The sequence below is a fragment of the Oryctolagus cuniculus genome, chromosome 1 (genome assembly GCF_964237555.1).
Source record: "Oryctolagus cuniculus chromosome 1, mOryCun1.1, whole genome shotgun sequence".
NCBI classification, from domain to species: domain Eukaryota; kingdom Metazoa; phylum Chordata; class Mammalia; order Lagomorpha; family Leporidae; genus Oryctolagus; species Oryctolagus cuniculus.
This window is the reverse complement of record NC_091432.1, coordinates 2,618,473-2,640,489: the sequence shown is the minus strand read 5'-3', so window position 1 is coordinate 2,640,489 and position 22,017 is coordinate 2,618,473. Positions and strand designations below refer to the sequence as shown.

Below are 22,017 nucleotides of genomic sequence, written 5' to 3'. Positions count from 1 at the left end.
CTCCGAGGCCTGCCTTTAGCGCTGTTGGGGGCTCTCTGGGACCTGGGGGCTCTGCCTAACAAAGTGGGACTTGGAGGCCTGCCCGCCTGCCCTGCCTTTAGCGCTGTTGGCACTTTCCATGGGATGATCCAGGGAGGCTCAGACGCCCGACGTGGGGGAGGTGGGAAACTCACAGCCGCTGTGACTGTCCAACTGTCCACCCATCCACACATCCATCACCCACCCCCAACCACCCCAACCCCCCACCCATCCACCCCACACCCCCCCCCACCAGCCCACCCATGCATCACCCATCTGTCCCCCACCCACCCATCCACTCATCCATCCATCCACTCACCTGTCCGCCCACTCACCGTCTGTGAGGGGCAGCTGGAAGTCCCGTTCCCTCTAGCCAGGCTTTGTCTCGCTGACACACAGGTGCTGACCGTGGTTTCTGAGTCCTCCCAGCTAGTGCTGATGGTGCCGGTCTCTCCTTACCCTCCAGCCAGTTGTCTACACTGCGTGGCCCTGCAGGGCCAGACAGGAGCCAGCAGGACCAGGGCGGCGAGGGTGCTCTGTGTGCTTCTCCAGGCTGCGTGTTCTCAGGGCTGCCAATGCCAAGCAGTGCATGCCCGGTGCCTCCTGGTCCTGCTGGGGCACCTGGTGCAGGCTGGGAGGAGCGAGTGGGCAGGTACGCAGGCGGTGGAACAATTTTCCTGGGGATCGTGTGTGCCCGGCCCACCCAGGCTGGTGTGACCTCCGGCCCCTGGCAGGAGCGGTGTGACCATGCGACCTGGCGAAGTCCCTTCGTGCCCGACTTGCAGCGGCCACAGCCCCCGGATCCTCCTGGGATGGAGCAGATGGCCGTGTGCAGGCTGGGTGGACGTGCTTCTTCCCCGGGTGTGTCACTGCAGTGTCACCCGTGCAAGGTGCTGGATCCAGCTTGAGAAGGGGGAAGACTGGCTCCCTCCTTCTCCGTGGGTGGGGTCTCAGGGAGGTGGGCAGGGCCAGCCCTGCAGGTCAGGGACGTGGCTGCAGGGGTCCTGATGGGAGAGGCTGGGGGCTGCCGGGGGAGCCCAGAGCGGGGGATCTGAGAGGCAGGGAGAGGTGAGCAGGTACTGGCAGTCACGGACAACTTGCTTAGGCCCAGTGTTCTAACCCAGGAAGCTTCAGGGGCTGGCTCCTCAGCTTCTCAATCGCCCGTCCCATGGGATCGAACGCTGTTTGTTTTCTGGGAGCTCTCCCATCACGTGAGCAAGTGGGCTGTGGGTGGGGGCGGCACGGGGCGAGTGTTTGTAATCATCCCTGGTGGTGAAGTTGGGGAGGGGGTGGGGTGCGACGCACACAGCCGGAGCCGCCAGGACCCTGTCCACGCGGCTGTCCTCCCTCAATGAGGCCACCGAGGGTGCACGTGACCCTGGGGCAGCAGGGCCCTGCCCGGGCCGCGCCCGGTGGGCAGTAATGAGACCCAGGGCCACGTATCTGGAGCCCCGGACGACATGCAGACCCAAGTGAGCTGGGCCCTGCCTCGCTCTCCCCGTGGGCCGCCACGTTGCAGGTGATGAGGACCTCGTCCCTTCTCGGCGGGGGCCGAAGCTTCTCCACCTGTGACAGCTGCTTCCAGCCAGGGCTGTCCCTCTCTCTCTGTTAACACCTGGCCGGGCACGTCTGTGGGGCCCTCGTGTGGCTGTGGGGGTGTGGCCAGTCTGCGCCTGGATCCCTTCTCGTTCTGAGATGCGTTTGCCTCCCCTTGCCCTCGGCACCTGCGCCTCCCTCCTGGAGCCAGCGGTTCAGACACCAGGGCCGCAGCTGGGACCCTGAGGGCCAGATCTGAGGCTGCGGCCAGCCCTGTGGGCTCAGCTCCCGGTGGTGGTGGCCACGTGGGCACGGCCAGCAGGCACGGAGCAGTGAGCTGGCCACCTTCTTGTGAGCGGACTCGCCCCACCTGACCTGAGCATTCCTTGGGTCGTCACCAAGGGACCAGGAGAGCTCCCTGAGTTTCATTTTTTAAAGAGGTTCATTCATTTCTTTGAAAAGCAGAGTGACAGAGAGAGAGAGACAGAAAGCTTCCATCTGCTGGTTCACTCCCCAGACGGCAGCAACAGTAGTACTGGACCAGGCGGAAGCCAGGAGTCTGGAACTCCATCCGGGTGCAGGGGTCATCTGCTGCTGCTTCCCAGGCCATTAGCAAGGAGCTGGATGAGAGCAGCCGGGATTCGAACCAGCGCTCTGGTACGGGGCGCCGATGTCCCCAGTGGTGGCTCATCCCACTGTTTATCAAGAAGGGGGTTTATGGGGCCGGTGCCGTGGCTCACTAGGTTAATCCTCCGCCTGTGGCGCTGGCATCCCATATGGGCGCCTGGTTCTAGTCCCGGCTGCTCGTCTTCCAGTCCAGCTCTCTGCTGTGGCCCGGGAGTGCATTGGAGGATGGCCCAGGTGCTTGGGCCCTGCACCAGCGTGGGAGACCAGGAGAAGCACCTGGCTCCTGGCTTCGGATCGGCACAGCACCGGCCATAGCAGCCATTTGGGGGGTGAACCAACGGAAGGAAGACCTCTCTCTCTGTCTCTCTCACTGTCTAATTCTGTCAAATAAAAAAATTAAATTAAAAAAGAAGGTGGTTTACTTCTATAAGATTTACTCATTTATTTACCTTGTGGTCCTTGGTCTTTGTAGGCGTACACAGGAGCCACTGAGAAGCAAGGGGGGGGGAGGAAATTCCCAGGCCCCGCCCTCACACATTCACTGTGTACTGCCCCGCCCCTCCCAGCTCACAGGGCACGGTGGGGGTCTCCCCCCACCTCTCTCCCCAGGCACCGTCGGCACTGAGGGTCCCCACCGTAACTCCACATCCAGCTGGATCCTCAGGCGTGCCTGGCTCAGACAGAGTGCCTTGAAGGTTTTATGCATTCGGTTGCCGTGGGTCACTCTGGACGGGGTGAGCCCTCAGCCCCATGCATGGCGCCTTCCTAAGAGGCAGGAGGGGCATTCAGATGAGGCCCACAGGGCACGGGGAGGGGCAGGCGAGTGGCCAAGGCCGCCCCAGGCTCTCTCCCTCCACGCACACCCAGCCCCGCCACGGCCCCTCGGGGACCCAGGACGTCCTGGTGAGGGGTCTGGGAGGGCACTCGGCTTTCCGGGCGTGCACACCTGCCGTGGGGCCTCCCTGCAGGGGACAGTGCAGGGCCTGCCCTGCACTCGCCGCCGTGCCAGGGAGGCACGAGCTCCACCCATCAGCTTTGTCTCGGGCCACCTGGCCTGGTGGAAGGACCTGGCGCCGTCCATGTGCCCTGCACAGCTGGCCACAGGCTCCCACCCGGGGAGGGGTGGCAGGTCTAACTCCTCTGCACAGCCCTGCCTGCCCGGCTGCCCACTTCCTGGACAGAGAGGCCTAGAAGTCCTCGCTGCTGGCAGACATGTGGCCTGCCCACTGCTCTGGGGTGAGGCACGCGTGGCCCATGCTGCCCGCCAGGGTCCAGGGCGGAGGTTTTCATTCGTTGATTGCAGCCTGCCGTGTCCACCTGTCCATGTGTGTCCACACTCAGCTGCTCTGACCTCTGCCAGTGCCCCTCAGCTTGGGGCCAGCTGTGGCTGGGGCAGAGTTAGGAATGACTAAGACACTGCTCCCTCCCTCGCATGTCTCTGAGACAGCATTGCCTGTTCGATCAGTCGGAGTGGCATTAGGCTATGAGTAACCAGCGCTCCTGGCTTTACAGAAGCTTTGTCTTCCCCATAAAAGTCCAGGTGGGGGTCCTGAGGTGGCAGTGGTGGCCCTAGGCCGCTTTCGCTTCTTATTGCTCTGATACACAGGGATTCCACTCCCAGCTCCCCTCATACTCCAGGGTGGCTGTTTCAGCTCCACCCATCGCACCATCATTCCAGCCAGAGGGAAGGAGGGACAGGTAGGAGAAAGGCGTTTCCCCTGGATAGACCCATCCTGGTTTGTGTTTCCTTTGGCCAATACCACCTTCTCACAGGTACCCCTCTTGAAAGACTGTCTTCCTTGTGGGCACCAGGGCCAGAATCATTTCAGAGGAAGACAGAACAGAGTTTGAGGGTGGGGGCGAATGAGCCCCGGCCAGCCCAGCCCGCCCTTGTACCTTGGCCATGGAGCTTATTCTGTGTTGTGCTGTGCTGGCCTTGAGAGTGTGGGCTGGTAGGCCCCATGAGGTGGGGAGCCCTAGAGCAGGAGGGCCCTGGACAGCACAGGGTACTGGACCGGAGCCAACAGCCCCGGACGGCTGGGCTGGCCTGGCCTTCCTCTGAGAGCCCCTCCTCACGCTCCCTCCCGGGTCAAGCCTGGGCAGCGGCTGTCGCCCATTTCACTCGGGCGGCTCCCAGGGCAGGGGCTTGCTGGGTGCCACTTGCCCTTGCCGACCTGGCGGAGCCTTGTCTGGACTTGGGGACGCTCCCCCCAGAGCCAAGTTCTGGAGCAGCCTTGTGAGTCCTCCGCTTCGATTTCTCCCCGCTGAGGCTGCTCAGACGGTACGGGTGCCCCAGAGAGCCGCGTCACTGCCCCAGCGGGGACCTCAGGGCAGAACCTGGGAGAAATATGGCTCTAACACAAACAAGGAGGGTGCTGGGCTGCAGCCGAGCGGGAGGCCGAGGAGCCCGGCGGGGTCCACGCCGCCTTCCAGGGTCCCCTTGCAGGTGTAGCGGTGGCAGAGGGGCGAGCCAGGGCCTCTCATTTGGAACAAGCCAGCCATCGACTCCTCTGCCCCTGCCCCTCCCGCATGTGCCTGGGTTTGGGTCCCGGCGGAGCTGTGCAGCCGTGGGCGCCTGCTGCACTTCAGCCATGGGAGCGCAGCCCCCCGCGCTGCTATGAGCAGTGTTGGAGATGGCGTGGGCGGTCCGGATGCGTGCGGTGGCGGGGGAGGGCGCCCAGGTCATGATGTCCGGAGATGGCAGCCGCAGATGGGCCAGTCCTGACATTGCAGCGTGAGGTCCAAGAGGAGTCGGCTCCCTGTGACAGGAAGTGGCTGGGGAGGGGTCCTGGGGAGCCAGGGCCTGAGGGGGCTGTTTCAGCTGGGGGTGTGGCTGCTGAGCTCGGGGCCCCTGAACTGTGCACCTGCCAGGGGCAGACGGGGTGGGTGTTAGGTTCCGTGCATTTTCTCCCAGGGGAAAGTGAAAGGAGAGACATGGGGAGGCCACTGGTCTCAGACTTCCCTGAACACACACACAGTGGCTGACCGCTGTTCTCCAGATTGGATGAGGAGGCTGGTGCTGGGTTCCATGCTGACCGCATAAATGCTGTGATGAGATGACCCAGGGGGCATGAGTGCCAGCGTGCACCGTGCCTTCAGTTCTCAGCCGGTGAGCACCTGTGTCCCACGTGGCACGGGGGAACAGAGGCTCGGCACACCCCGGCATCCCACCCCAGGCAGGCGGAGACCTCAGGGTCCAGAGTCCCCGGGCGGTGGTGGGACAGGGGACTGTGGTTTCCCGCCTGACCTTCCTGGCGGCGTCGCTGGGAGCCAGACATGCGCCCCGTGTGTGCCTGGGCAAGCGCTCTGCTCAGTCCTGCAGTGGCCGGCGCAGAGCCCGCCGCTCCGGGGAGAACACTGGGTGAGGCCGCGAGCCCAGCTCCCGCCCGCCCCACAGCACGCCGCTGACGGTGGCGCCGGCCTGGCCCCACACTCGCACGCTCCCTTCTCCTGAGGCGCAAGGCGCTGGTGCTCTGCTCTCCCGCCCCAGGTCTGGGGTGCAGTCCCTTTGGAAACGCTGCCTGCTTTGGCCCTTGCTGGACGCCCCCGATGCCCCCCAGAATCGTTCGGGGCCGGGTGAGCCCTGCAGCACCTGGTACTTCCCGAGTGTGTTCTGCACGGTCTGCGTCCTGGGTGCCGTGGGACCCGCTCTGGGAACCCTGGGCTGGGCCGCTGGTGCCCCTTTTCCCTCCCTGGGGGTGGGGGGCTGTGCTCCCCCTCCACGGGGCCCTAACAGAAGCCACCTGTCAGTCTCCCACCCCCAAATTCCTGGCAGCTCCCAGCAGACTCTTTTAGCGCGTACTGTAAGGCACATTCTGATAAAATAGCAACCAGTCGCTGGTATTTAAAACCGGGAGCTTCCGCGTGAACCTCCCCGGCTTCGGGCTGGCTTTTTTGGAAGCAGCAGGCATCTTGTTGCTGAGGCTCCGGGAGAGGCGGCTGTCCTGGGCGCCCGTCCCCTGCTCTCCTGGGTTTGCGTGAAGACCTGGGACCCTCCCGTGCTTTCTGATTTGGGAATAGAGCCAGAGCCCCCCTATTGGCCCCAGAGAGAGCCACACATGTCCCAGCCGCCACCTGATGGCCCTCGAGGCCAGCGGGTTCCCTGGGGGACGTGGGGCAGTGCAGCCCTGCGAGAGGCAGCACCCTGGTGGGTCCCCACGGGGGACGGGCTCCGTGTCCTGCCACCTTGTGGGGCCAGATGACGAGGGCTCGGCAGGTGGGTGAGCCCCCGGCACAGCCAAGCTGTGCGCTGCCTCCCGGCTCGAGGACCGTGGGCGGGTTTGCATGATAGACTGTGTTTGTGAACCCGAGCCCTGAGCTGAATTAATTGGGGCTGGGAAATCGGGGGGCGCAGATGAGGCGCCCGGCGGGGGCTGCTGCTGTGTGCTGGCCCCCTTTCCAGAGCAATTTAGAATTAATTAGCAATGCTGCGAGGGGGGCGGGCAGGCCCCTCTGCGGCGGGCAATCTGGCTGCCGAGCGCGTCCCCCCTATTTTTAACATCGACAGCAGATCTCGGGATTGACGGCTTCTCTCCCTGGCTCAGCTTCGGTGCTTCAAAACACAGGGAGGGGGCCGGGCAGCCAGCCCCGCCGCAGCCCCGCTTCCCCAGGCTCCTCGGACCGGTGGATGGGTGGGGGCGGCAGGGCCACACCGCCCCGCCCCGTCTCCCCAGGGCCCTCGCGGGTCCGCCCTGGGTGGGGAGCGCGGGGCGGCCAGCAGCCTGACTCGCTCTAGGGGCACCCGCACCGCTGCCCTGCGGCCCCTCCGCGTGGCCCCTCTGCGTGGCCCCTTTTCCGGAGGCACTGGTAAGTGGGTTCCTCGTCCGCAGGGTCTGGGCGCAGGCCCAGAGCCCTGGTTTTTGGCCAGCTGCGTGGTGGCAGACCGGCGGCTGAGCCTCTCTGAGCTGACGTCACTGCCTGGTGTCACGGGGTGTCCACCCCAGGGCTGTGTAGGCCTCCAACAGGGTCGCGGCAGCCACGCCCACGTCAGCCACGCCCACGCCAGACCGGGGCGCCTGACTGGTCTTCGTCGGCCACGCCCACCACAGGCAGCACCTACCTGACACAACCACGTCAGACGTGGCTACGTCAGACACGCCCACATTAGACACACCCACGTCGGACACGCCCACATCAGATGTGCCCACATCAGACGCAGCCGCCTCAGACTGCTCTTCGTAGGCCACGCCCACTACAGGCAACGCCTACGTGACGCCCACGTCAGTTGTGCCCTTTTCAGACACGGCTGCTTGACTCATCCAGCTCAGACACGCCCACGTCAGACGTGGCCACGTCAGACATGCCCATGGCCAAGCCCACCTGACACGCCTGACTGGCACGCCCACGTCAGACACGCCCACGTCAGAGGCACCCAGCTGACAACGCCCGCCTCAGAGGAGCCCACCTGACACACACACCTCAGTTGTGCCCTTGTCAGACACGCACACACCAGACACGCCCTCGTCAGACACGCCCACGGCCACGCCCACCTGAGGCGCCCACCTCAGACGTGTTCACGTCAGACACGCTCATCACAGACACACCCTCGTCGGACATGCCCACGGCCACGCCCACCTGAGGCGCCCACCTCAGACGTGTCCACGTCAGACACGCTCATCTCAGACACACCCTCGTCAGAGGTCACCTGACTCCTCCATCTCAGACGCGCCCTCGTCAGAGGTCACCTGACTCCTCCATCTCAGACGCGCCCACGCAGCCAGCCACGTCCCTGTCAGGGGCGTTCTCAGGACGGGCGGAGCCCTCGGTCGTGGTCATGGTGCCCCAGGCCGGCGAGCGACTGCCGCACCGAGACGCAGGTAGCCCCCAGCCTCCCCGCCGCCCACGCGGGGCCGCCCCGCTGGCCGTGGCCGGCTCTGGGCCCTGCCCACGTCCTCGTTGTCCCGGCGGTGCCTGCGCCCTCTCGGGCCGGCCCGGAGCGAGACTCCTGAGGGGGGCGGGTGGCTGCGCTCCCACGCCCCGCGTGTCAGCTCCTCGGTGCGTCCGGAACCGCGGAGACCCCCGGCCGCGAGTCGGGTGGGGCAGCCGGGCCCTGCGGAGTCAGGATCTGGGGGGCCCCGCGGGAGCGCGCCCGGGCGAGCGCGTGCACCGCGGAGTCAGACCTCAGACCGGCTCTCGCTCCTCCCAGCGCTTCTGGGACCCCAGGGACCGGGAAGTGGGCGCGGACCCCCGCGGCCCCCGGGAGCCGCCCCTGCCCCGTCGGGGCAGCTGAGCCGCAGTACAAAGCGGGCGCGGGGCGGGGGGCGGGTGTTTCTCAGGCCGGGGGTAATGAGGGGGGGCTCCTTTCGGGCAGGACCAGCACGGTGCCGGAGAGTCTTGCGGTCCCGGGATGCGAAGGAGGGCGTGGGGTGGGTGGGCGAGGGATGCCGGGCTCCCACAGCACTCGTTTGCGCCGTCTCACGGGTCTGGGGGCTGCAGTCCCAGACCCGGGGGGCGGCCCCCAAGGCCTCGCTCCACTGGGCTCGTGGGCGGCGTCTCCCTGCGTGTTCCGAGGCCGTCCCGATGTGTGTGTCCCCTGCTCTTCTCCCTTCTGATGGACACCTGTCAGGTGGCGTCAGGAGACTGCAGCAAGGCCTCCCTGTGAGTTGGCTCCCGCTCTCAAGCCCCTCCCTCCAAGCACAGCAGGGCGGGGCTTCGCAGTGGGACATCGTGGGGCACACAGTTCTGCGCTTAGCACCGCCCACCTGCCCATCCCACTGACCCATGCCAGGCGGCTCTCCCCAGCCGGCCCACCCAGTCCTGCCTCCAGTGCCGGCATTTGCGCCCCCAAATCAGTACAGCCACTGGGGAGCGTCTCCCGCCCTCCGCTTCCACCAAGCCCACCCCAACACAGCCCTGGCTCCCTGCGCGGAGCCTGTGACCTCATGTATGAAGCCAGCCTCGGCCCCGGGCCCACAGCCTGGCCCTCCTTGTGCCTGTGAGGCCCATGGCTGCTGGGCTGCCCAGGGAGTTGAGGGGTGGGGGCAGGCAGCTCTGCACTCGGGTGAATGTGCCCCGTGGCCCTGGTGAGGTCCATACGTGACGTCAGGGTACGGTGGCCTGGCCTGGCCCCTGAGCCTGCCCAACCCAGTGCCGCACCTGCTGTTCCATTCTCAAGACCCTGGTGTGAGGGAGGCTGCTGGGAGACGGAAGGGAGGGAGGCGACTGCCTGCTCCCTGCCCCTTGGTCAGCTGAGAATGACCGTCTGCCTGCTGGGCACGGCTCGCTCGCTCGCTCTCTCACACACACACTCTCTCTCACTCTCACTCTCACTCTCACTCCCTTTCCCGTCCTTCCTTCTTTGATTTATTTACTTGAGAGGCAGAGTTACAAAGAGGTCTTCCATCTGCTGGTTCACTCATCAAATGGCCGCAACATCTAGAGCTGGCAGATCTGAAGCCAGGAGCTTCTTCTGGGTCTCCCACGCAGGTGCAGGGGCCCAGGCATTTGAGCCATCTTCCAGTGCTATCCCAGGCCATAGCAGAGAGCTGGATCGGAAGTGGAGCAGCCGGGACTCGAACCGGTGCCCATATGGGGTGCCGGCACTCCAGGCAGCGGCCTAACCTGTGCCACGGCGCCAGCCCCATGGCCTTCTTTCCATGCCAGGCTGTCTCCCTGCTCCCTGTGCAAAGAAGGATTGAAGCCGGCAGGTGCAGGCCTGCAGACCCCTCCCTGTGCCTGGTCCTCTGGCCCTGGAGCCCCCTGCACCCGTGAGGAGCCCGTGTGAGGGTGCATCATTGGCTATGGCCCAGGCTCGGGTGGGACAGGCACATGGCAAGGCCTCTGCAGTAGTCACCATGGCCTCGGACCTCCCTAGTTCACGGTGTGTCCAGCATGGTGTCACCACGGTTCTCTGGAAAGTTCTGGAAGCTGCCCTGGCTGCCCAGCGTAGGGACTGGGTGGGCTGTGTTACCCAGAATATCTTTTTCTTATGTTTTGGCCCCAAGTCAAGTGAAGGTAAAACCATGCTCTAATTTTGCTAAAAATGAGTGAGTGACATTTTTAAATGTTTTCACGGCATAATGAGATTCTGTGTGGGGCCAGCCCTCTTCTGCAAGACTCCCAGAGGGACGCCTGGAACCTCAGATGGCACCCACCGTGTAGTCCGTGTTTCCTCCTCTGCGCGTGACGGTGATAACATCTCACTCCTCAGCTCGGCACGGTGAGGGACGAGTGGCGATAATCAAACGCTAGCAATTATAGCAGTATACTGTAGTCAGATGTCCGCGAGCGTGGACCCTGTCTCTGTCTCTCCCCCCTCAGTCTCTCTCTCTCGTTTGCTCTCATAACTTAGGCAGCTACTGAGTGAGTACAAGGAGGGTAGCATACGCAGCGTGGACCTGCTGGTCAGAGGCTGAGTCACGTACCTGGGCCGGGTGAGGCGACGCTGCACTGATCTCTTCGCACAACTCAGAACACGCGATTTAAAACTTAGCCGTCTTCTCCCTCGGGGTGGTTTGTGCGTCGAGTGCCACACAGATACTCCCATCCTGTGCTTGTCCCCTTGTGGCCGACTGACCCGACGGCGCCGGCCACACTGGCTGCAGGGCCTGGGGTGGAGATAGCCAGAGCTCGGCGTGCAGAGCCGTGACTGGCTCCCGGGAGACGGTGCGGGCCCAGGAACAGGACTATGCTTGTGCAAGGACCTCTCTGTGAAGGTGGTTAGGGGCGGATGGACTTAGGGACTGCTGCCCAGGGGTGTGCGGGAGAAGTGTTGGGCACTAACTGGACCAGAAAGCATGCTCACCTAGGGCCAGGACAGAGGCGCCAAAAGCACTGTGGGTACGGAACGGGTCCCGGCGGGGGCTGGCACCCAGGAGGCAGGGCCGCACAGCACAGCAGGCCTCTCTCTTGGCCTCCTGGTCTGGAGCCTGGAACTTGAGTGTGCAGGAGCCGGGGGCAGCGGGCCTGTGGGGGGCTCCCAAGGGGATCTGGGGCAGGCCCAATTTAGACCCTTGTGGGAGATCAGACTGTGGGGCTTGGGTTTTCGTGTCAGCAGCGGGGGCAGTGATGGGGCCTCCTTGGCCCACGTGGCCTGCCTGTGTCATTTCCTGCTGTTTCCTGAGCTGCTCTGGGCCTCAGCAGAACAGCTGTCCCCAGCGGGGAGAGAAGGGAGACACAGGCCTGGGGGTGCCGCCGCGGCGTGTGTGCACCGTGTCCTCAGTTGTACTCCCTTGTCTGCCACTCTGGCAGCAGGCCCAGCCACGCTGTCTCCAGGGTCAAGTCCCACGGGTAGCGGTGGCCTGACCTGAGTCTCTCAGAAGTGCCCCAGTGCCAGGATGGCCGTTGCAGGAGACCCTTACCCCAGCTCTATGCCCCGTCCTCAGCTCCCAGCGCGGACTGAGGCCCTGAGTCTGCTGGGGCCACCAGAGGCGGGGCCTCCCCAAGCCTGCCCCAGCTCCCCTGCCTGGAGCAGCACCCCCGGCATAGTCCCAGAGCTCACGGTGCTGCCCAGCCACCGAGGGGACCACCCTTGCATTCCCTTCATCCGTGGGAGAGACCTGACCTCTCCGGGTTCACCTCCCAGTCCCGGGGCCTGCCCGAGAATCCTGCCGGGTAGCCCTGTGGACCCAGCTCCTCACAGAGAGGCTGCTCAGAGCAGGCAAGGTCCTTGCCGGCACAGCCGGGCAGCCACTTGACGGCCGTGAACCTGGGGTTGGTGTTGAGTGACAGCCACACCACGTCGGTCAGCCTCCTCTGGTCCAGTCCTGTGGCTGCCCGTGGCTGACCAGCCCATGCCGCTCCTGCTGCTCCTCCTCCCCGCCCCTTCCTCGGGGCCCAGCCCACCAGCCCGCATGCAGCAGCGTGCGTGGAGGTCAAAGCAGTCACTGAGCTTAAATTAGCTCCCAAGGTACAAGTCTGCGCTGGGGTCCGCTGCCAAGGTGGCGAACCCAGACGGAGAGCCCGCCGCACCTGGCGATGTAAGCGCTGGCACTGCCACATGGTTGCCCCACTGAGCTAAACACCAGGGGCCTCGCCTGCAGCCTCCTGGAGAACCCAAGGCATGAGGGTTGGGTGCGTGTGTGGATGCAAACCCCCTCCGTGGCCGTGGTGCCTCCCTGTCGGTCTGTGATGCAGGAGCCCTGGGGCCCAGGAAGGCCGCCCCTCCCGCCTGCTCAGGGCTTCTCGGCTTCCACAGGCAGCGGGCCATCCAGATGGGAGCCTGGTGACTTCCACCACGGCAGGCGACATAGGCTTGAGCCCGGGACAGACTCTGTTCTTGGCTAACTTTAGGCCTCGGAAGTTCATCTCTGGGCCCATCTGTGCAGTAAAGTCCAGTTTTAACGGAAGAACTGCTAAGACAGCTTGGCGTGAGCCCCCGACCCTCGATATCCGGCGGTGGCGGGTCACCCTGGCCTGTCTTCCCGTGGGTCCTGTGCAGATCCTGCTCACCCCCGAGGCGTCCTGTCGTCCCCTCCCACCTGCTGACCTGACCCGCACCGCTCCTTGCCGCTGCTGCATTCCGAGGCGAGCCTCGTCCCGCACCCCCACTTCTCCTGCCCCTACACCCACCAGAGTGGTCCTGAGTCTTCCTCCCCATGCTCTAACAGCTGCTGTTGAGGGTTTTGTATATAAAGATTTTATTTTATTGTATCTGAAAGGCAGAGTTACCCAGGACGGGGGTCGGGGGATCCTCCATCTGCTGGTTCACTCCCCAAATGGCCACAATGACCAGGGTTGGGCCAGGCTGAAGCCAGGAGCTTCCTCCAGGTCTCCTACATGGGTGGCAGGGGCCCAAGCACTTGGGCTGGTTTCCACTGCGTTCCCAGGCGCATTAGCAGAGAGCTGGATCAGAAGTGGAGCAGTGTGGACTCGAACTGGCACCCACCTAGGATGCCGGTGCAGCAGGCAGTGACCAACCCCAAGGGCTTTATTCTTTCATACTCACCATGTGAGAGGAGCTTGGTAAACACTTTGGGTCTTTTCTCAGAGCCCCCGAAGCGTCCTAAGGGTCAGGACCCCTCCCCAGGACCACAGAGACCCCAGCTGCGCCTGGTACGGTGGACGCCATGCCTTCGCACGACAGGCAGGGCCGCAGGGTCCCTCCTGTTCCGCAGTCGCATGCAGCAGAATGTAGAGGTCGGGATTCCTTGATCCCTAGAGGAGACAGAAGCATGGCAGTGCAGCTGGCAAAGCGGAGTCATGGACAGCCCAGTGTCGGAACGGGCAGGCGAGGACCTGGCGTGGCGGGAGCCCCTCCTGGGCTGCAGCCCGGAGGGTGGGAGAGCGAGCGGCTCCCCCTCCGCCTTGCATGCCCCCCAGAAGGTGGTGGAAGGAGACCCAGAAACACATCTCACGCAGGGAGGCGGATGCAGCGGAAGGCTCCGGTGCTGAGTCCAGGCCGGGAGGGCCGCACCATTCTCTTCCCTGCCCATTCATTGGGTGAGGGCAGCGAGACGTCCTGGCAGGGACGGGCGAGTCCGGCAGGCTCGGCTTGCAGGTCTGTCTGTCGCAGGAGCACGTTGAAGAAGCAGACTTGTCAGCAACGCGACTTTGCCGTTTGATCAATGCAAGGGGGGATGGGGCCCGAGGGGGGAAGGTGGAGGGTGAGGCTGCAGTGCCTGGGCCGAGGAGAGCCGGCTGCCACCGACGCTGGGGGACTCGGGCGTGGGTCGCAGATGGCTGGGGTTGGAAGTGGCCACTTGGGAAGAGCAGGGCAAGAGCGCTGTCCTGAAGGTGTGCTCAGGCCAGCTCGGGGGCCTGTGAGGGAGGGGGATGAGGGAGAGCAGAGGCCACAGAGGTGACGGCCTGTGAAGGGGCAGTGGCGTGGTTGGCCACACATGGCGTCGTGGTCAGCCTAGGCTGCCCCGTGGCTTAAACTGCAGACGTGGGCTGCTCACAGTTTCCGGGAGGTGCAGGACCAAGTCTGCTGTCTGTAGTCTGACCGCTGTGTCCGCACATGGCAGAGAGAAGGGGGGCAGGGAGATCTGTGTCGCGTCTCCTTCCAGGGGCACAGATCCCATCATAGCCTCAGCCAAACATTAGCTCCGTCTGCCCCATCGCCAAATGCCAGCGCGTATGGGAAGCTTTGAGCTGCAGCCTGTGAGCCCAGGGGACTGAAACCCCCCGGGCTGAGTCGCTCATTTGGTGCGGGCAGCCACTGGGTGTGCAGGCGGCCCTTCTGGTGTCAGGGCAAGGCAGACGTGGCTGCAGAGGGAGCCTGTGCGGTGCCGCCGTGTGCTCTCCGCCACCAAATGCCCAGGCGGCATCTGTGTTAGGAGCGAGTGAAGAGAGCATGGCAGTGCAGGCAGGCGGAGCCCTCTGGCCAGCGTCCACACTGCCACTCACGGGCTCAGCACAGCACAGGGTCCATCCGTGCCCCCGGGTCACCGTGGGAAGCGCCTTCCCTCTGCGCCTGGTGCAGGACACTGCCACTTGTGACCGTTGGCGCCTGGAGCTCCAGCTCCCTGGCAGGGCTCTTGCTGCCTTTTCCCCACACCCACACTCGGGCTCCGGGAGGCAGAACCTCGCACCCGGGGTCTCCGGCTGAGGGGCAGAGCAGACAGGATCCAGAGCCCCCGTCCTGTCCAGCTCCTCACTGCCTCTGTGTCTGGCTGCAGCTGTGTGAGGTTGAGCTGAATATCAAGGCCAAGGGCTTTGCTGCTTCCAGCGCATCCAGCCACTCCCAACCTGGGGCGGAGAGGGCAGGTGCACTGCTGATGACCGAGAGCCGGGCCTTCACACGTGTGCAAGGGACTGGTTCGTGACGTCCAGAGCGCCCCCACTCTGCGCAGGAAGCCAAGGGGATCCTTACTGAGTGGGGAAAGCCCTCTGTGTCTGTGGGTCACACTACCAGCCTGAGAAGTCACCTGGTAGCCCCCTACCCAGGTGGGGGTGGGGAGGGGCTGGCGGGAGCCTCTGCTCCACATAGGAGCACCGCCGAGGGCTATCTCTGGCCTTCAGGGCCCTCAGAGGCGTCAGGAGACCAGTAGGGCTGTCCCCTCCCCCCATCCACAGGCAAGGCCTTTGAGCCCGTGCGTTCCCCCAGAGTCTGAGATGAACCCAGGGCTCGAGTCCTCCACTGCCCAGCTCAGGGCCTGTTTTTCCCAGTGACCTAGGAATGAGGACCCCAGGCCTGTGCCTGTAGAAAGAGCGCAGCCGCCGAGCCCGCGGCAGGAGCTCACCTTTCTCATCAGCGCTGTCGGTAATTGGAAGAGTCTCTGAGGACGGCTATCTTGGTATCCTGCGTGTGGGGGGAGGGCTGTCCTAGCTGAGACTCTGGGGGCTGGGTGAACGGGGCAGCAGCCTGGTTGCACACTGGGGCAGCACCTGGCCCCTGGGGACGCAGAGGTGGGCCTGGGTCCCATCCGGGCAAGATAGGCCTGGGAGGAGAGGGCTCCGGCTCAGTAGTGAAGTGTGGAGGTTGCCGCGTGCCTCTAGGAGGGGCTGTCTCATTTGGCCTTGAGCAGACAGGCAGGGCTGGGTGTGGGCGGCTATTCCATGCCCAGGGCAGGGTGGGCATGGACACCATACCCAGGACGGGGCAGCAGGCTGCAGCCAAGGGAGCGCAGGTTGATCATGGCCTGAAATCTGCCCTGGGACCCTGAAGGCCCATCCAGCCAGGCCCCAGGCCCAGCCTGGCTCCCAAGTGTAAGGTGCACCATCGGCAAGCCTGCCCAGGCTGCCTTTCAGGAGCCAAGGCCTCGCGTTTCCTCAGGAGCCGCAGCCCCTTGGGCTGCCCCCGAGGCCCTGGAGCTGGTGCTGGCCAGGTGAACCCCTCTTCTTGCTGGCCAGGTGAGCCCCTCTTCTTGCTGGCCAGGTGAACCCCTCTTCTTGCTCCGCGGAGAGAGCTGCCCATCTGCTGCCTGACCGTGGGGCAGCGGCTGCCGCCTGCCGTGTATCACTGGTACAGGGAGGGCGGTTGTGAGAGCGAGCCTGGTGATGGTGACGGCACGGAGCTCTGTGGGCGTGCCCCGGAAGCATCCCAGCTCCGTTCCGCAAAGCAGGCTCAGTGCCATCCGTAGCATCGGGGCACAGGCTTGGCCATTTCCACGAAAGCTGGCAGAGGCGCCGGCCGCTGCCCCCCCCCATCCCCAGCGCCTGCCCCCAGGGCTGTCACCTCGCTCGCCACTGAGTAGCTCTTCCCACGGTGCACACCTACCCAGCCCCCTCGGGTCCCCCACAGGCCCCGCACCCACTCGGCCCCACATCCCAGCCGCTGCCTCTTTCTCTGGCCGAGCTCCTAACGGTGCTGCGGCTTGGGCATCCCACTCGGAATTCGAGCCTCAGCTTCCTCTGTGGGAGGTCCGAGCGTCCTCTGTCACCTGACTCTCAGATGGGCCACCCATGGGGGCTCGTGCTGCCCTGGAGCCACCACACACCCTGCCCCTGGGCCTCCCTCTTGTGCCGGTTTGGCTGGGCACCCAGTGACCTGGGATGGGCCCAAGGCTCCTGGGGCAGGGACTGAAGGAAGATCTTGGGGGTAGAGCAAAGAGGGCAGGGCTGGGGTGTGACCCTTCCAGGATGCAGCTGGGGACCCTCCTCTTCCTCTCTGTGTGGTCAACCCTGCCCCCGCCCTGCGATGCCCCAACACTGACCCCAGTCTTGGATTCGAAGCCCAGTTTCGAGGGCTATACCTTTTGGATCTGCAGTCTCCGGCCCTGTTGAGCTCTGTTTGGACCAGGACAGGCCCACTGGGAGGTTCTGAAGCTTGTTGCCCAGTGCCCCTGGCCGCTGGGCCACCCCTCCCCCAGCAGTGGCTGCCACCACGGGCACCTCACGGCACCGCGGACACCTACGCCTTCGGGCGAAGATAACCCCGCACTATTGCCGAGACGCCTTTTTATATCTGGCGTTATTTATAAAAGTATGATTCATCTAACAATTGCCGTGGGATGCAGACGAGTTGCCGACTAATATTTAAATCTCGGGGGAGGGGAGGGCTCCCAGAGGAGGGAGGCTGGCTGGTTTGGCTCTGGTGGGGGGTGGGCAAGAAGACTCCGGCTGTCACCTTGACCTGCCCCACCCGCTGCGCCTGCCAGCTGAGCCCACAGGTGCACTTCCTGTCTCAGCATCCAGTCAACGCTTCGGCACAAGAGAGTGGGCACCGGGCCTGCGGGCTGCTGGGACCCTCTGGAGCTCTGTTGGCAGAGGTCCAGGCCACTTCCCACAGCATATGTGAACGTAGAAATGGGGTCAGGTTTCCTCAGCGCTCTTTATCCTGCCTATTAGAGATGTGGGGAAAGGCCGCCGTCCATCCGGGAGGTTGGGGCATCCTGGGGAGCGGGCGGGTGGTGCTCATGGCATCCAGCGTTCTGTCGTCTCCACTTCCGGCTGTGTCGCCTCCACGTTCAAGGCTTTGGCCAGGGTTGAGGTTGAATGTGGGGTTGTGTGCGCATGCCTCGAAGGAGCAGCCTGGGGCTGGCCTTTTGCCTGTGTGGTGGGGCGGGCTCCAGGGCAGTTGGGCGGACCGTGCTACACCATGGCACTACAGCGGCAGGGGCCTGAACTACAGAACCAGATTCCACGCCTGCTGACTCCCTCACACGCCTCCTGCATCAGCTTGGCCAAGCTGCAGGGCAGGCTGAGATCAAACCTGGATTTCTCACCGGGCAGGAAGGACAAGGGGTACGGTCAGCTCCACGGACGAGCAATAACACTGAGGACCCCATCTGGCCACTGCCTCGCGCACCTGCCCATGGGGCGAGGCCAAGGTCAGCCCAGGTTCTTGGGTTCCAAGGAGCACCGGGCAGCATGGCTGAGCCTTAGCACAAGTCCTGGTTGAGCCTGTGGAGGGTGCGTGCTGCCCCAGAAGGGAGTAGGGGTGGGGGCAGGAGAGGTCAGCAGCCACGGAGACTCCAGTGTAGCTGCAGACAGACCAGCCTGGCGTATCTGGGAAGTCGGGAAGGGAGCCAGGACTCGCCACCGGTCGTCATTGATTCCGTCGTTCATTCATTCACTTGTGTCCAGGGCATTGCCCCCTCCCTCCCCCCAGTGTAACGGGAAGAGCTGAGCACAGAAGCCGCCGCAGGGGGCTGACTCCCACAGAAGGACCAGGCCCGTTCTGAGGGGCCGGGGGCGGCTCTTCTCCAGATGTGGGGCAGGGTGGGTGCAGGGCAGGTGACCTGGTACCTGTCCATTTGCAGACTGTCAATCTCCCCAGCGTCCACTGAGCGCCTGGAGCCCGCACAGTGTGAAACATTGCAATTGACTGGATCCTTGCCACCTCCTGCAAGGCGGCACCCTTCATACTCCCACTTACAGATGCAGAAATGGAGGCACAGAGGGGTCACGGAGCGTGGACTCTCCACTGGGTGGTGGACCCCTGCCTTTATGCTGACTCCCATAACCAATGCTGGGGATCATTTGGTGATGCCCATTTTACAGAAGGAGATGGCGAGGCCAGACGGCCCCGGTCCAACCCATGGAAATAGAGGGCATTGTCCAGCCCCTCCCTGCACGCTCATTGCACCGTCACAAGGGACGGTGGTGATTTTCTGAGACCTGCTGGCACATCGGAGCCTTGGAGGCGTGTTCGTCGCACCTGCGCTGCCTCCTGCCAGGACTTCAGCGCGTCCGTGTGTGTGGTGATGTGCGCGGAGCCTTTTCTGCACGGGCTGAGTATTTTCAGCCTGTTGTCAGGCAGTTGTCAGAAGACCTGGGGAATAAAAGACTGGGGGAGCCTGTGGGCTCCAGCAAGGAGGTTCCAGGCACTGTGGGGCTGTGGGGCTTGTGCTGCAGCCCCAGCAGGCTCCCGCAGGGACAGGGTGGTGGCTGGAGCTCTGGACGTGAGGGGCTGACCTTCAGCTGCCCAGGGGCAGGTGCTGGGATGGGGCTGGGTGGAGCTGGCCACAGTGACCAGCGAGAAGGTTGAGTTTGGGCCGAGCTAACTCCTCCCTGAACCTGGGGACCGCCCACTCGTCTTCCTTTCTCCACTGACTCTGAGGAGTCCCAGCTGGACAGGCGTCAGCTGTCCTGGGGGGTGCGAGTGCAATCAGACTCGTGCCCACCATGTCCACCCCATCTCAGCCCGGCTGCACTCGCCAGTTCCTTCTCCCCTGCCCCTCCCTCCTGCGGAATGAACCCACTTGAAATGGACGCTCCTGTGCCCCTGGTCGGAGCGTGGCCAGCACAGCCTCCAGGGTCCGCCCCGGTCCTTGAGGAAAGACCTGTTCAGGAACAGGGTCTCAGACGGAGCGGGGAGACTCGTGGCCATCTGCGGCACTTGGGCACTCAGATCTGTAGATCTCGGCCGCAAGACTTATCCAGAGAACACAGTAGCTGGTCTCGGGAGGCCCCAGTGGGGTTTCCAAGGAACATTCCAGAAGCTGCAGACCCCCTCGTGGGATGAATTACCTGGATGCCTGTGGGGGAGATGAGCTTACTTCTTCCATCATGCATTTTCATTCGTGTCCCACGGTTTCTGCTGTCCTCGGTGCAGTCCCCCCCAGCCCCTACCCACGTGTCCTGACCCCGCAGGGTGGGCACCCAGAGTCACACCCACCTGTCCGCCTGTGTTCCCTGCCCGGGGCCTCCTGTGTGCTGCTGGTCTTGGGCTTTGGGCTGTCACTCAGGAAAGTAAGGGTGGGTTGAACTCACGACAGTCCCGTGGCCACAGAGTGACCTGTATGGGTAGAGACTGAATGTGCCGGGCCGAGCGGGGGGTGAGCTGGTTGGTGTAAGCGGTCATCACAGAGCAGTGCAATGCAAACCTTAGCAATTGCCTCGTCCCAGAAGTGTCCACGCAATGTTTCTGGCCGTGGTTGGCTGGGTAACCAAAGCTGTGGGAAGAGAGACGCAGCTACAGGGTGGCGGGGCGGGGACTTCTGTGTCCCTGTTTGGAGAAGGTGTCCAGGCGTTCTGCAGGAGGCTCAGCCCCGGCCTCCATCGTTTTGTCCAGAGCTCCCTGGGTCAGCGCTAGGTCTCCAGTCTCTCTGGTCTGGAGGGTAGAGGGCCAGTGCCTCGCAGTACGGCCGAGCAGGGGACGGCAGCTGACTGTGGACGGCACTGGCCTTGCAGAAGCACGAAGGCCCAGAGCATGCAAGCTCATGGGGGACATCCTTCCTGCAGGCGAGTCCCACGCAGGGGGACCAGTGGGATCTGTGCTCGTGGATGACTGTCAGGTATCCCCAGATGAGAGGGACCCTAAGGACGCAGGGGGCTCTGGGTGTCAGGGTGAGCTCTGTGCTTTGAACACCACAGCTTCCCCTCAAGTTAGGTGGTGGTCACATGCAGGGGGCACACAAGTACCTGTCCATGAACCCAGAGCCAGTGTTTGCCTGCAGGGCAGGGCACAGGGAATGAGCTCCCAGGGGCATGAAGTATTCAAGGAGACCATGCCTGCCACGTGACAGGAGCTGTGGCCCCGAGACCCCGTGTGGGAGAGCCTGACAGGGGCTGCGCACGTAGTTGGCCCATGTGCACAGTAGGCCCACACACGCGTCTGCCGAGCTCTGCACCCGGTGCCCTGTGCCGTCTGCTCGACTTGCGCCATGTGTGCTTGGAAAAGCTGTATGCTCTGCCAGGGACCCAAAGCTGTGAGAGAAGGGGTCCCTCGGCGGTGGGGAATTTTCTGGGGCTTCTGGAGTCATCTTAGCTTCTAGCCTCCCCTTCAGCCCCTGTGCAATCCGGGAAGGAGCCCAGAGTCCCCTGCATCCATTGGGGTCCCCTGGCCCAGGGAGCATAGGATGCAGGGTGGATGCCATGGGGCCCAGGGTTCCTGGGGGTGAGGCGTGGGTGTGCGCTGCACCCAGGTTGTTGATCGCACGCCTGGGATGGACTTCGTCTTAGGAAGCTGCCGGTTTTGTCTCGCTGGTCCGCCTGGGGCCCATTTGTTTGCTGACTCTGCTGCTGCTGTGGCCAAGTGTGCAGGAGACGCCATCGCTCTCTGTAGCTCCTGTCTCGGTCACATGCGGGTGCTGCCATGTTGCTGCTGTCTGGGGCTCCCTGGTCCTGCACTGGTTTAGGTGGGGCAGGGGGCTTCTTTCAGTGCGTCTGAGGGCAGAGGCCTCAGCCAGGGGAAGAGGGCCCCCATTGGCTCCCCCTTGTGGGATTGTCTCCTGGGCCCTGGGGAAGCATCCCCCAGCCAAGGTCAACAGCGACCATCAGGGCCCCTGGCACGAGGGATCACGCCCACCCATCCCAGTGCAGGAGCAGGCACGCCCTCGCCGCGCCATGGCTGGTGGCAGAGGCGGCTGTGCTGGGGCCGGGATTGGCAGGCACGAAGCCCCACGCCTTGGGGCCGGTATGGGATTATTGACTAGCCAGGGCCTCCCAGGGCATTGCCTGAGCCCGGGCGAATTGGCCGAGCACGTGGAGAGGGGAGCTCCTTTTATCAGCCAATGCTGTGGTGACTGTGTCCCCACCTCCCCGCGGCAGCCAGGCCCTGGCCGATGCACCACGCTGCACGGGGCGCCCCCATCCTGAAGGCCCCGGCCATAGCACACACCCTCATCTCCTTTCAAGTGGGGTGAAAAGCAGGTGCAGAGGTGAGGGACGCGCATCTGCGCAGCGTTTCCGAAAGCCTCGCGTGCACGCTTTCTGTGACTCTCAGACACCCGGTCCTTCCTGGGGGTGGTGCGTCTGCCTCCAGAGGGGACTCTGCTGGGAGCTTGGCAGCCTCGCCCGGGCCACGCGTCTCTGTTGGCAGAAACGGCCGTGGTGAGGGTCCCCAGGGTGGGGTGTGGCCTGGCCAATGTGTTGTGGCAGTTGACTAGGCGATGACGGTCCATGCATCCGCCACCACCTCCACGCCTCCCGAACCCAGGGACTTCTTGGTGCCCCACCCCCACCCTGCCACAGTTGCCAACCCACGAAGAGACTCACATCCCCCCAAGGAGCAGCCTTCTCTCCCTGACGCCACCATTGTGATGACAAGTGTATCAGCCGTGTGCAGTCCAC

At 64.1% G+C, this 22,017-nt stretch overlaps 1 protein-coding gene across 8 annotated transcripts in view; it reads left to right on the top strand.

The window, feature by feature from the left end:
* Nucleotides 1-22,017, top strand: part of SHANK2 (SH3 and multiple ankyrin repeat domains 2) — a 386,561-nt gene that overhangs the window by 130,682 nt on the left and 233,862 nt on the right. The gene's annotated exons all lie outside the window — the stretch shown is intronic.